At 45.2% G+C, this 12,500-nt stretch overlaps 1 protein-coding gene across 1 annotated transcript in view; it reads right to left on the bottom strand.

Moving 5' to 3' along the window:
* Window positions 1-12,500, bottom strand: part of LOC128684349 (uncharacterized) — a 207,724-nt gene that overhangs the window by 191,993 nt on the left and 3,231 nt on the right. The window contains exon 2 of the mRNA XM_070096293.1: window positions 8,503-8,561. The gene's annotated coding sequence lies outside the window, so the exon portion shown is untranslated. The remainder of the gene's footprint in view (window positions 1-8,502; window positions 8,562-12,500) is intronic.

The raw sequence follows: 12,500 nt of genomic DNA, 5'->3' as shown, positions 1-12,500 counted from the left end.
TTGGGAGGCACAAGTCGAAACTGCAGTAGCCAAGATAAGGGTCCTAGAAGTTGAGATAAATAGGCTGGAGCGAGTTACAGGGGCAGTGACCAGAGAAGACACAGCATATGAAGCTGCGAGGCTGAACAGGAAGGAAGGAATTATGAATTATGCTAAGGCCACATCAATCTGCCAAGGAGGACCAAGGAGTGAAAGGGAAGATCAACTGGTTGCAGATGGAGAGGGTGATAGGTCGAATGCTGAGGCACAACAAGGCTATCAAGAGCCACTGGAAAAATCAAGGGAGAAACTGACCACACACAGGCAGGATCCAGAGCCACAGAGGGTGAGGCAATGCGAGGAAGAAAGGGCAAAATCAGTGTTTATCCATGGGCTTCAGGAGAGAGAGGAAAGGACACACACTGAAAGGAAGCAGGAAGAAAGGAAGGAGATTGAGAAAATCATAACAGAAATAGGTGAAGAGAGGGACGAGATTGTAAATTTTCAGAGAATAGGGGGGTACTCGAAGGTGAGAAACCGACCAATCAAGCTGATTCTCAGGACGGAAACAGTGCGGAACAGGATCCTCCAAGAGAAACCACGATTGAAATACTCGGAAGAGTACAAGAGGGTGTTCCTAGACAGAGACAGAACAAAATCAGAACGACAGCAGCTGAGGGAGAGGACAAAAAAGCGAAAGGAGCTAGGAAAAGAGACAAGGAGGGAACCAGCAGAGGTCAGTCAGAGCAGGACAGAACAGCAAGGGCAAGCACACACACAACTACTCTCAGAACCACACAACCTATCACACCATCCCAACACACCCTACAATCCATACCCACAGCCTCCACCCAACACCAAGCTATAGAACCCCACAGTATGCCACCAGGTCTCCCACCCTCACAGGCCCCCCAAACCACAGTGTTGGAAAGGAAACTGAAGGTATGGTACACAAACGCTGATGGAATAACAAATAAGTGGGAGGAGTGGCAAGAAAGAGTCAAAGAAGCATCACCGGACATCATAGCTCTCACAGAAACCAAGCTTACAGGTATGATAACAGATGCCATCTTTCCAACGGGATACCAAATCCTGAGGAAAGACAGAGGGAACAGGGGGGGTGGAGGAGTGGCGTTGCTGATCAAAAATCGCTGGAATTTTGATGAGCTGGAGAGAGAAGATAGCGGAGAAGAAAGTGATTACATAGTGGGAACACTTCACTCTGGAGGTCCCAAGGTGGTAATAGCAGTGATGTATAACCCACCACAGAACAGCAGGAGGCCAAGGCAAGAGTACGACGAGAGCAATAGAGCGATGGTTGACACACTGGCTAGAGTGGCCAGAAGAGCTCATGCATGCAGGGCAAAGCTCCTGATCATGGGTGACTTTAACCACAAGGAGATAGATTGGGAGAACTTGGACCCACATGGGGGCCAAGATACTTGGAGGGCTAAGATGATGGAGGTGGTACTGGAGAACTTCATGTACCAACACGTAAGGGACACTACAAGAGAGAGAGGAGAGGATGAACCAGCAAGGCTGGACTTAGTATTCACCTTCAGTAGTGCAGATATCGAGGACATCACATATGAAAGACCCCTTGGGGCCAGTGACCATGTGGTTGTAAGCTTCGAATACACAGTAGAGCTACAAGTGGAGGGAGAAGCAGGAAGGCCAGGACGAATGAAGCCAAACTACAAGAAAGGGGACTACACAGGAATGAGGAACTACCTGAACGGGGTTCAGTGGGACAGAGAACTGGCAGGGAAACCAGTTAATGAGATGATGGAATATGTAGCAATAAAATGCAAGGAGGCTGAGGAGAGGTTTGTACCCAAGGGTAACAGGAGTAATGAAAAAGCCAGGATGAGCCCATGGTTTACCCAAAGGTGCAGGGAGGCAAAAACCAAGTGTGCTAGGGAATGGAAGAAATATAGAAGGCAAAGGACCCAGGAGAATAAGGAGAACAGTCGTAGAGCCAGAAATGAATATGCACAGATAAGAAGGGAGGCCCAAAGACAATATGAAAATGACATAGCAGCGAAAGCCAAATCTGACCCGAAACTGTTGTACAGCCACATCAGGAGGAAAACAACAGTCAAGGACCAGGTAATCAGGCTAAGGAAGGAAGGAGGAGAGACAACAGGAAATGACCGGGAAGTATGTGAAGAACTCAACAAGAGATTCAAAGAAGTGTTCACAGAGGAGACAGAAGGGACTCCAGAAAGACGGAGAGGTGGGGCACACCACCAAGTGCTGGACACAGTGCACACAACCGAGGAAGAAGTGAAGAGGCTTCTGAGTGAGCTAGATACCTCAAAGGCAATGGGGCCAGATAACATCTCCCCATGGGTATTGAGAGAGGGAGCAGAGGCGCTATGTGTACCCCTAACAACAATATTCAATACATCTATCGAAACAGGGAGATTGCCTGAGGCATGGAAGACAGCAAATGTAGTCCCAATCTTTAAAAAAGGAGACAGACATGAAGCATTAAACTACAGACCAGTGTCACTGACATGTATAGTATGCAAAATCATGGAGAAGATTATCAGGAGAAGAGTGGTGGAACACCTAGAAAGGAATGATCTCATCAACAGCAGCCAGCATGGTTTCAGGGACGGGAAATCCTGTGTCACAAACCTACTGGAGTTCTATGACATGGTGACAGCAGTAAGACAAGAGAGAGAGGGGTGGGTGGATTGCATTTTCTTGGACTGCAAGAAGGCGTTTGACACAGTTCCACACAAGAGATTGGTGCAAAAACTGGAGGACCAAGCAGGGATAACAGGGAAGGCACTACAATGGATCAGGGAATACTTGTCAGGAAGACAGCAGCGAGTCATGGTACGTGGCGAGGTGTCAGAGTGGGCACCTGTGACCAGCGGGGTCCCGCAGGGGTCAGTCCTAGGACCAGTGCTGTTTCTGGTATTTGTGAACGACATGACGGAAGGAATAGACTCTGAGGTGTCCCTGTTTGCAGATGACGTGAAGTTGATGAGAAGAATACACTCGATCGAAGACCAGGCAGAACTACAAAGGGATCTGGACAGGCTGCAGAACTGGTCCAGCAATTGGCTCCTGGAGTTCAATCCCACCAAGTGCAAAGTCATGAAGATTGGGGAAGGGCAAAGAAGGCCGCAGACGGAGTACAGTCTAGGGGGTCAGAGACTACAAACCTCACTCAAGGAAAAAGATCTTGGGGTGAGTATAACACCAGGCACATCTCCTGAAGCGCACATCAACCAAATAACTGCTGCAGCATATGGGCGCCTAGCAAACCTCAGAACAGCATTCCGACATCTTAATAAGGAATCGTTCAGGACCCTGTACACCGTATACGTTAGGCCCATATTGGAGTATGCGGCACCAGTTTGGAACCCACACCTAGCCAAGCACGTAAAGAAACTAGAGAAAGTGCAAAGGTTTGCAACAAGACTAGTCCCAGAGCTAAGAGGTATGTCCTACGAGGAGAGGTTAAGGGAAATCAACCTGACGACACTGGAGGACAGGAGAGATAGGGGGGACATGATAACGACATACAAAATACTGAGAGGAATTGACAAGGTGGACAAAAACAGGATGTTCCAGAGATTGGACACAGTAACAAGGGGACACAGTTGGAAGCTAAAGACACAGATGAATCACAGGGATGTTAGGAAGTATTTCTTCAGCCACAGAGTAGTCAGTAAGTGGAATAGTTTGGGAAGCGATGTAGTGGAGGCAGGATCCATACATAGCTTTAAGCAGAGGTACGATAAAGCTCACGGCTCAGGGAGAGTGACCTAGTAGCGATCAGTGAAGAGGCGGGGCCAGGAGCTCGGACTCGACCCCCGCAACCTCAACTAGGTGAGTAACTAGGTGAGTACACACACACACACACACACACACTAGGTGTACCAAAGAATGGAAAAGGTACAGAAGACCGAGAACTCAGGAAAATAAAGAGATTAGCTGAAGAGCAAGAAACGAATATGCACAGATAAGAAGAGAGGCTCAGCGACAATATGAAAATGACATAGCATCAAAAGTCGTCTGACCCGAGGCTGTTGTATAGCCACATCAGGAGGAAAACAACAGTCAAGGACCACGTAATCAGACTGAGGAAGGGTGATGGGGAGCTCACAAGAAACGACTGAGAGGTATGTGAGGAGCTCAACACGAGATTTAAAGAAGTATTTATAGTGGAAACCAGCAGGACTCCAAGAAATCAGAACAGGGGGGCACACCAGCAAGTGTGGAGGAGGTGAAGGAGCTGCTATGTGAACTTGACACCTCAAAGGCGGTGGGACCAGACAACATCTCTCCATGGGTCATTAGAGAGGGAGCAGAGATGCTGTGTCTGCCATTAACAAAGATCTTCAGCACATCCATTGAAACTGGGCAACTCCCTGAGGTATGGGAGATGGCAAATGTAGTCCCAATTTTTAAAAAGAGAGAGACATGAGGCACTAAACTACAGACCTATATCACTAACGTGTATAGTATGCAAAGTCATGGAGAAGATCATCAGGAGGAGAGTGGTGGAGCACCTGGAAAGAAACAAGTGTATAATTGACAACCCGCACGGTTTCACGGAAGGAAAATCCTGTGTCACAAACCTACTGGAATTTATGACAAGGTGACAGAAGTAAGACAAGAGAGAGAGGGGTGGATCGACTGCATTTTTTTTTTTGGGGGGGGGGGACTGCAAGAAGGCCTTCGACACAGTTCCTCACAAGAGGTTACTGCAAAAGCTAGAGTATCAGGCACACATAACAGGAAAGGCACTGCAATGGATCAGAGAATACCTGACAGGGAGGCAACAACGAGTCATGGTACGTGACGAGGTGTCAGAGTGGGCGCCTGTGAAAAGCGGGGTTCCACAGGGGTCAGTCCTAGGACCTATGCTGCTTTTGGTATATGTGAATGACATAACGGAAGGGATAGACTCAGAAGTGTCCTTGTTTGCAGATGATGTGAAGTTAATGAGAAGAATAAAATCGGACAAGGATCAGGCAGGACTACAAAGAGACCTGGACAGGCTACAAGCCTGGTCCAGCAACTGGCTCCTTGAGTTTAATCCTGCCAAATGCAAAGTCATGAAGATTGGGGAAGGGCAAAGAAGACCACAGACATAATATAGTCTAGATGGCCGAAGACTGCAAACCTCACTCAAGGAAAAAGATCTGGGGGTAAGTATAACATCGAGCATATCTCCTAAGGTGAACATCAATCAGATAACTGCTGCAGCATACGGGCGTCTGGCAAACCTACGGATAGCATTCCGATACCTCAGTAAGGAATCGTTCAAGACTGTTTACCATTTACGTCAGGCCCATACTGGAGTATGCAGCACCAGTTTGGAATCCACACCTGGTCAAGAACGTCAAGAAATTAGAGAAAGTGCAAAGGTTTGTAACAAGACTAGTCCCAGAGCTAAGGGGATTGTCCTACGAAGAAAGGTTGAGGGAAATCGGCCTGACGACACTGGAGGACAGGAGGGTCAGGGGAGACATGATAACGACATATAAAATACTGCACGGAATAGACAAGGTGGACAAAGACGGGATGTTCCAGAGATGAGACACAGAAACAAGAGGTCACAATTGAAAGATGAAGACTCAGATGAATCAAAGGGATGTTAGGAAGTATTTCTTCAGTCATAGAGTAGTCAGGCCGTGGAATAGCCTAGAAAGTGACGTAGTGGAGGCGGGAAGGTATGATAAAGCTCATGGAGCAGGGAGAGAGAGGACCTAGTAGCAATCAGTGAAGAGGCGGGGCCAGGAGCTATGAATCGACCCCTGCAACCACAAATAGGTGAGTACACACACACATACAGCAACAAGGTATATTCCAACAAGTGTTGGATGAATTACACACAACTGAGGAGGAGGTGGAGAAGCTCCTAAGTGACCTTGATACCTCAAAGGCGGTGGGACCGGACAACATCTCTCCGTGGGTCCTAAGAGAGGGAGCAGGGACACTGCATGTGCCACTAACCAAAATCTTCAACACTTCCCTTGAAACTGGGCAACTACCTGAAGTATGGAAGAAGGCAAATGTAGTCCCCATCTTTAAGAAGGGAGACAGAAATGAAGCACTAAATTATAGACCAGTGTCACTGACATGTATAGTATGCAAAGTCTTGGAAAAGATTATCAGGAGGAGAGTGGTGGAGCACCTGGAGCGGAACAAGATTATAAACGACAGCCAGCACGGATTCATAGAAGGCAAATCCTGTGTCACAAACCTACTAGAGTTTTATGACAAGGTAACTGAAGTAAGAAATGAGAGGGAGGGGTGGGTTGATTGCATTTTCTTGGACTGCAAGAAGGCCTTCGACACAGTTTCTCGCAAGAGATTAGTACAGAAGCTAAAGGAACAGGCACGTATAACAGGAAGGGCACTGCAATGGGTCAGAGAATACCTAACAGCGAGTCATGGTCCATGATGAGGTATCACATTGGGCGCCAGTAACGAGCGGGGTCCCACAGGGGTCAGTCCTGGGACCAGTGCTATTCTTGGTATATGTGAACGACATGACGGAAGGGATAGACTCAGAAGTGTCCCTGTTTGCAGATGACGTGAAGTTAACGAGGAGAATTAAATCAGACGCGGACCAGACAGGTCTACAAAGAGACCTGGACAGGCTGGATGTGTGGTCCAGAAACTGGCACCTAGAATTTAACCCCGCCAAATGCAAAGTCATGAAGATCGGAGGAGGGCAAAGAAGACTGCAGAGTATAAGCTAGGTGGCCACAGGCTGCAAACGTCACTCAAGGAGAAAGACCTAGGAGTGAGTATAATACCGAGTACATCGCCAGAAGCACACATTAGCCAGATAACTGCTGCGGCATATGGGCGCTTGGCAAACCTGAGAATAGCGTTCCGGTACCTCAGTAAGGAATCGTTCAAGACTGTATACACTGTGTACGTCAGACCCATACTGGAGTACGCAGCACCAGTTTGGAACCCACACCTGGTCAAACACGTCAAGAAATTAGGGAAAGTCCTATGAAGAAAGGTTAAGGGAAATCGGTCTGACAACACTAGAGGACAGGAGGGTCAGGGGAGACATGATAACGACATACAAAATACTGCGTGGAATAGACAAGGTGGACAGAGACAGGATGTTCCAGAGATGGGACACAGAAACAAGGGGTCACAATTGGAAGCTGAAGACTCAGATGAGTCAAAGGGATGTTAGGAAGTATTTCTTCAGTCATAGAGTAGTTAGGAAGTGGAATAGTCTGGCAAGTGATGTAGTGGAGGCAGGAACTTTACATAGTTTTAAGACGAGGTATGATAAAGCTCATGGAGCAGGGGGAGAGAGGACCTAGTAGCGGTCGGTGAAGAGGCGGGGCCAGGACCTGAGTCTCAACCCCTGCAACCACAAATAGGTGAGTACACACACACACACACACACACACACACACACACACACACACACACACACACACACACACACACACACACACACACACACACACATACACACAAACACTCACGCACATACATAAATAAAAACATATATATATATATATATATATATATATATATATATATATATATATATATATATATATATATATATATATATATTCTTCTTTCAACAAACCGGCCGTATCCCACCGAGGCAGGGTGGCCCAAAAAGAAAATGTACAGGAGAAGGGGTTACTAGCCCCTTGCTCCCGGCATTTTAGTCGCCTCTTGCAGCACGCATGGCTTACGGAGGAAGAATTCTGTTCCACTTCCCCATGGAGATAAGAGGAAATAAACAAGAACTAGAACTAGAAAGAAAATAGAAAAAAAAAACAGAGGGGTGTGTATATATACGCTCGCATATGTATGTGTAGTGTGACCTAAGTGTAGGCAGAAGTACCAAGACGTACCTGAAATCTTGCATGTTTATGAGACAGAAAAAAGACACCAGCAATCCTACCATCATGTAAGACAATTACAGGTCTCCATTTTACACTCACTTGGCAGGACGGTAGTACCCCCCTGGGTGGTTGCTGTCTACCAACCTACTACCTAGGTAGTAGGTATATATATATATATATATATATATATATATATATATATATATATATATATATATATATATATATATATATATATATATATATATATATATATGTATATATATATATATATATATTTATTTTCACACTGGCCGATTCCCACAAAGGCAGGGTGGCCCGAAAAAGAAAAACTTTCACCATCATTCACTCCATCACTGTCTTGCCAGAAGGGTGCTTTACACTACAGTTTTTAAACTGCAACATTAACACCCCTCCTTCAGAGTGCAGGCACTGTACTTCCCATCTCCAGGACTCAAGTCCTGGAGATGGATATATATATATATATATATATATATATATATATATATATATATATATATATATATATATATATATATATATATATATATATATATATATATATTATAGTGAAATTCCAAGTGCGTTCGTGATTTCTCACATTATCAGGTTTTGCATATATATATTATAATACATTGGTATTAGTTATGGTACTGACCTCTAGTGTGGAGGGCTGGCCAGACGGATGGGGTGGTGGACAGCAACACCTGCCCACATCTGGTAAGGAAAACAACTTAAGTTATATTTTGACATGATTTGTGTTATGTGTTATGTGTTATGTGTTATGAGTTACACTTAACAACACCCTTCCCTCCCCAGTCTTGTGACGTAATACTGATTTTAATTTCCCCTCGATACAACCCCCTCTACGTTACTATTTTAAATATAACTTTTCTTATTATATATACATATATATACATATTTATACACAACACAGACACACAGACACACAGACACACACACACACACACACACACACACACACACACACACACACACACACACACACACACACACACACACACACACACACACACACACACACACAGTTCCTCACAAGAGATTAGTGCAGAAGCTAGAGCATCAGGCGCATATAACAGGAAGGGCACTGCAATGGATCAGAGAATACCTGACAGGGAGGCAACAACGAGTCATGGTACGTAATGATGTATCACAGTGGGCACCTGTGACGAGCGGGGTCCCACAGGGGTCGGTCCTAGGACCAGTGCTATTTTTGGTATATGTGAACGACATGACGGAAGGGTTAGACTCAGAAGTGTCCCTGTTTGCAGATGATGTGAAGTTAATGAGGAGAATTAAATCTGATGAGGACCAGGCAGGACTTCAAAGAGACCTGGACAGACTGGACACCTGGTCCAGCAAATGGCTTCTCGAATTTAATCCTGCCAAATGCAAAGTCATGAAGATGGGGGAGGGGCACAGAAGACCACAGACAGAGTATAGGCTAGGTGGCCAAAGACTGCAAACCTCACTCAAGGAGAAAGATCTTGGGGTGAGTATAACACCGAGCATGTCTCCGGAAGCACACATCAATCAGATAACTGCTGCAGCATATGGGCTCCTGGCAAACCTGAGAACAGCATTCCGATACCTTAGTAAGGAATCATTCAAGACACTGTACACCGTGTATGTCAGGCCCATACTGGAGTATGCAGCACCTGTTTGGAACCCGCACTTGATAAAGCACGTCAAGAAACTAGAGAAAGTACAAAGGTTTGCGACAAGGTTAGTTCCAGAGCTAAGGGGAATGTCCTATGAGGAAAGATTAAGGGAAATCGGCCTGACCACACTGGAGGACAGGAGGGTCAGGGGAGACATGATAACGACATATAAAATACTGCGTGGAATAGACAAGGTGGACAAAGACAGGATGTTCCAGGGAGGGGACACAGAAACAAGAGGCCACAATTGGAAGTTGAAGACACAAATGAGTCAGAGAGATAGTAGGAAGTATTTCTTCAGTCATAGAGTTGTAAGGCAGTGGAATAGCCTAGAAAATGACGTAGTGGAGGCAGGAACCATACACAGTTTTAAGACGAGGTTTGATAAAGCTCATGGAGCGGGGAGAGAGAGGGCCTAGTAGCAACCGGTGAAGAGGCGGGGCCAGGAGCTAGGACTCGACCCCTGCAACCACAAATAGGTGAGTACAAATAGGTGAGTACACACACACACACACACACACACACACACATATATATATATATATATATATATATATATATATATATATATATATATATATATATATATATATATATATATATATATATATATATATATATATATATATATATATATATATATATATATATATATATATATATATATATATATATATATGCAAAACAACCACTCTGAAAGAATAGAGAAATTCCAAGCGCTTTCGTGACTACTCACATTATCAAGGAACTATGAAAGTGAAGCATCCAAGGAAGCTATATAAGGGATACTTCTCTTTCATAGTTCCTTGATAATGTGAGTAGTCACGAAAGCGCTTGGACTTTCTCTATTCTTTCAGAGTGGTTGTTTTGCATTTTTTGAAATCACCTGTTCATTGTGATCTTATTGCATATATATATATATATATATATATATATATATATATATATATATATATATATATATATATATATATATATATATATATATATATATATATATATATATATATATATATATATATATATATATATATATATATATATATATATATATATATATATATATATATATATATATATATATAATATTATGCAACACCTAAATGACTGTATTAATGTACTTTTGTGTGTAAATTTTGAGTTAGATTGTAAATAGCAATAAGATTAAAACAACATAAAAATTGTATTTACATCCAGACAGGATTTCCTTTTAGGGAATTTTCAAAATCTAAAAAAATCTACAATTTGCATATTAATTACTAAACGAAATGTAATTGATTCATGTTGTATGAAATTTAATGTTGAAAGTAATTTTAAGGAAAGGTCAAAAAAAATTATAAACAGGATGTGTTCTGAATTAGACGTTTAGACGCGGGGGAAATATTGACAAAACAGGTCACTTTTGACCTGATTTAGTCACGTGGGACCTGGCTGACACTGGCTATTAAAGTTACGTTAGGTTAGGTGAGATTTGTCAGGAAACAGGACAAGTATTTCCTGACGCTGGTCTTAGTCATATTATGACAAGCAGTTGGATCTTTTGGTCATCTGACCGAGGCCTTCCACTGGCTTACCCCTCCACCCTTTTAAAAATTATGGTTATGATTATTTAAAAGTTACTGAAACTAATTCCTAGAACGTTTTTGAGAATTTGTTGGGCAAATATGAATGTGAGAAGAACCTGCCAAGTATGGACCAGGGGGACCTGCTAAGTATGGACCAGGGGGACCTGCCAAGTATGGATCAGGGGGACCTGCCAAGTATGGACAAGGGGGACCTGCCAAGTATGGATCAGGGGGACCTGCTAAGTATGGACCAGGGGGACCTGCCAAGTATGGACAAGGGGGACCTGCTAAGTATGAATCAGGGGGACCTGCTAAGTATGGACAAGGGGGACCTGCCAAGTATGGATCAGGGGGACCTGCCAAGTATGGATCAGGGGGACCTGCTAAGTATGGACAAGGGGGACCTGCCAAGTATGGATCAGGGGGACCTGCTAAGTATGGACCAGGGGGACCTGCCAAGTATGGACAAGGGGGACCTGCCAAGTATGGACCAGGGGGACCTGCCAAGTATGGATCAGGGGGACCTGCCAAGTATGGATCAGGGGGACCTGCCAAGTATGGATCAGGGGGACCTGCCAAGTATGGATCAGGGGGACCTGCCAAGTATGGATCAGGGGGACCTGCCAAGTATGGACCAGGGGGACCTGCTAAGTATGGACCAGGGGGACCTGCCAAGTATGGACAAGGGGGCCCTGCCAAGTATGGACCAGGGGGACCTGCCAAGTATGGATCAGGGGGACCTGCCAAGTATGGATCAGGGGGACCTGCTAAGTATGGACCAGGGGGACCTGCTAAGTATGGACCAGGGGGACCTGCTAAGTATGGACAAGGGGGACCTGCCAAGTATGGATCAGGGGGACCTGCCAAGTATGGATCAGGGGGACCTGCCAAGTATGGACCAGGGGGACCTGCTAAGTATGGACCAGGGGGACCTGCCAAGTATGGACAAGGGGGACCTGCCAAGTATGGACCAGGGGGACCTGCCAAGTATGGATCAGGGGGACCTGCCAAGTATGGATCAGGGGGACCTGCCAAGTATGGACCAGGGGGACCTGCTAAGTATGGACCAGGGGGACCTGCTAAGTATGGACAAGGGGGACCTGCCAAGTATGGATCAGGGGGACCTGCCAAGTATGGATCAGGGTGACCTGCTAAGTATGGACCAGGGGGACCTGCTAAGTATGGATCAGGGGGACCTGGCAAGTATGGATCAGGCGGACCTGCTAAGTATGGATCAGGGGGACCTGGCAAGTATGGATCAGGCGGACCTGCCAAGTATGGATCAGGGTGACCTGCTAAGTATGGATCAGGGGGACCTGGCAAGTATGGATCAGGCGGACCTGCCAAGTATGGATCAGGGGGACCTGCTAAGTATGGACCAGGGGGACCTGCTAAGTATGGACCAGGGG

The sequence above is a fragment of the Cherax quadricarinatus genome, chromosome 4, assembly GCF_038502225.1.
Source record: "Cherax quadricarinatus isolate ZL_2023a chromosome 4, ASM3850222v1, whole genome shotgun sequence".
Lineage (NCBI taxonomy): Eukaryota > Metazoa > Arthropoda > Malacostraca > Decapoda > Parastacidae > Cherax > Cherax quadricarinatus.
Note: the sequence above shows the minus strand (reverse complement) of the source record. Positions and strands in the feature narration are given on the sequence as shown.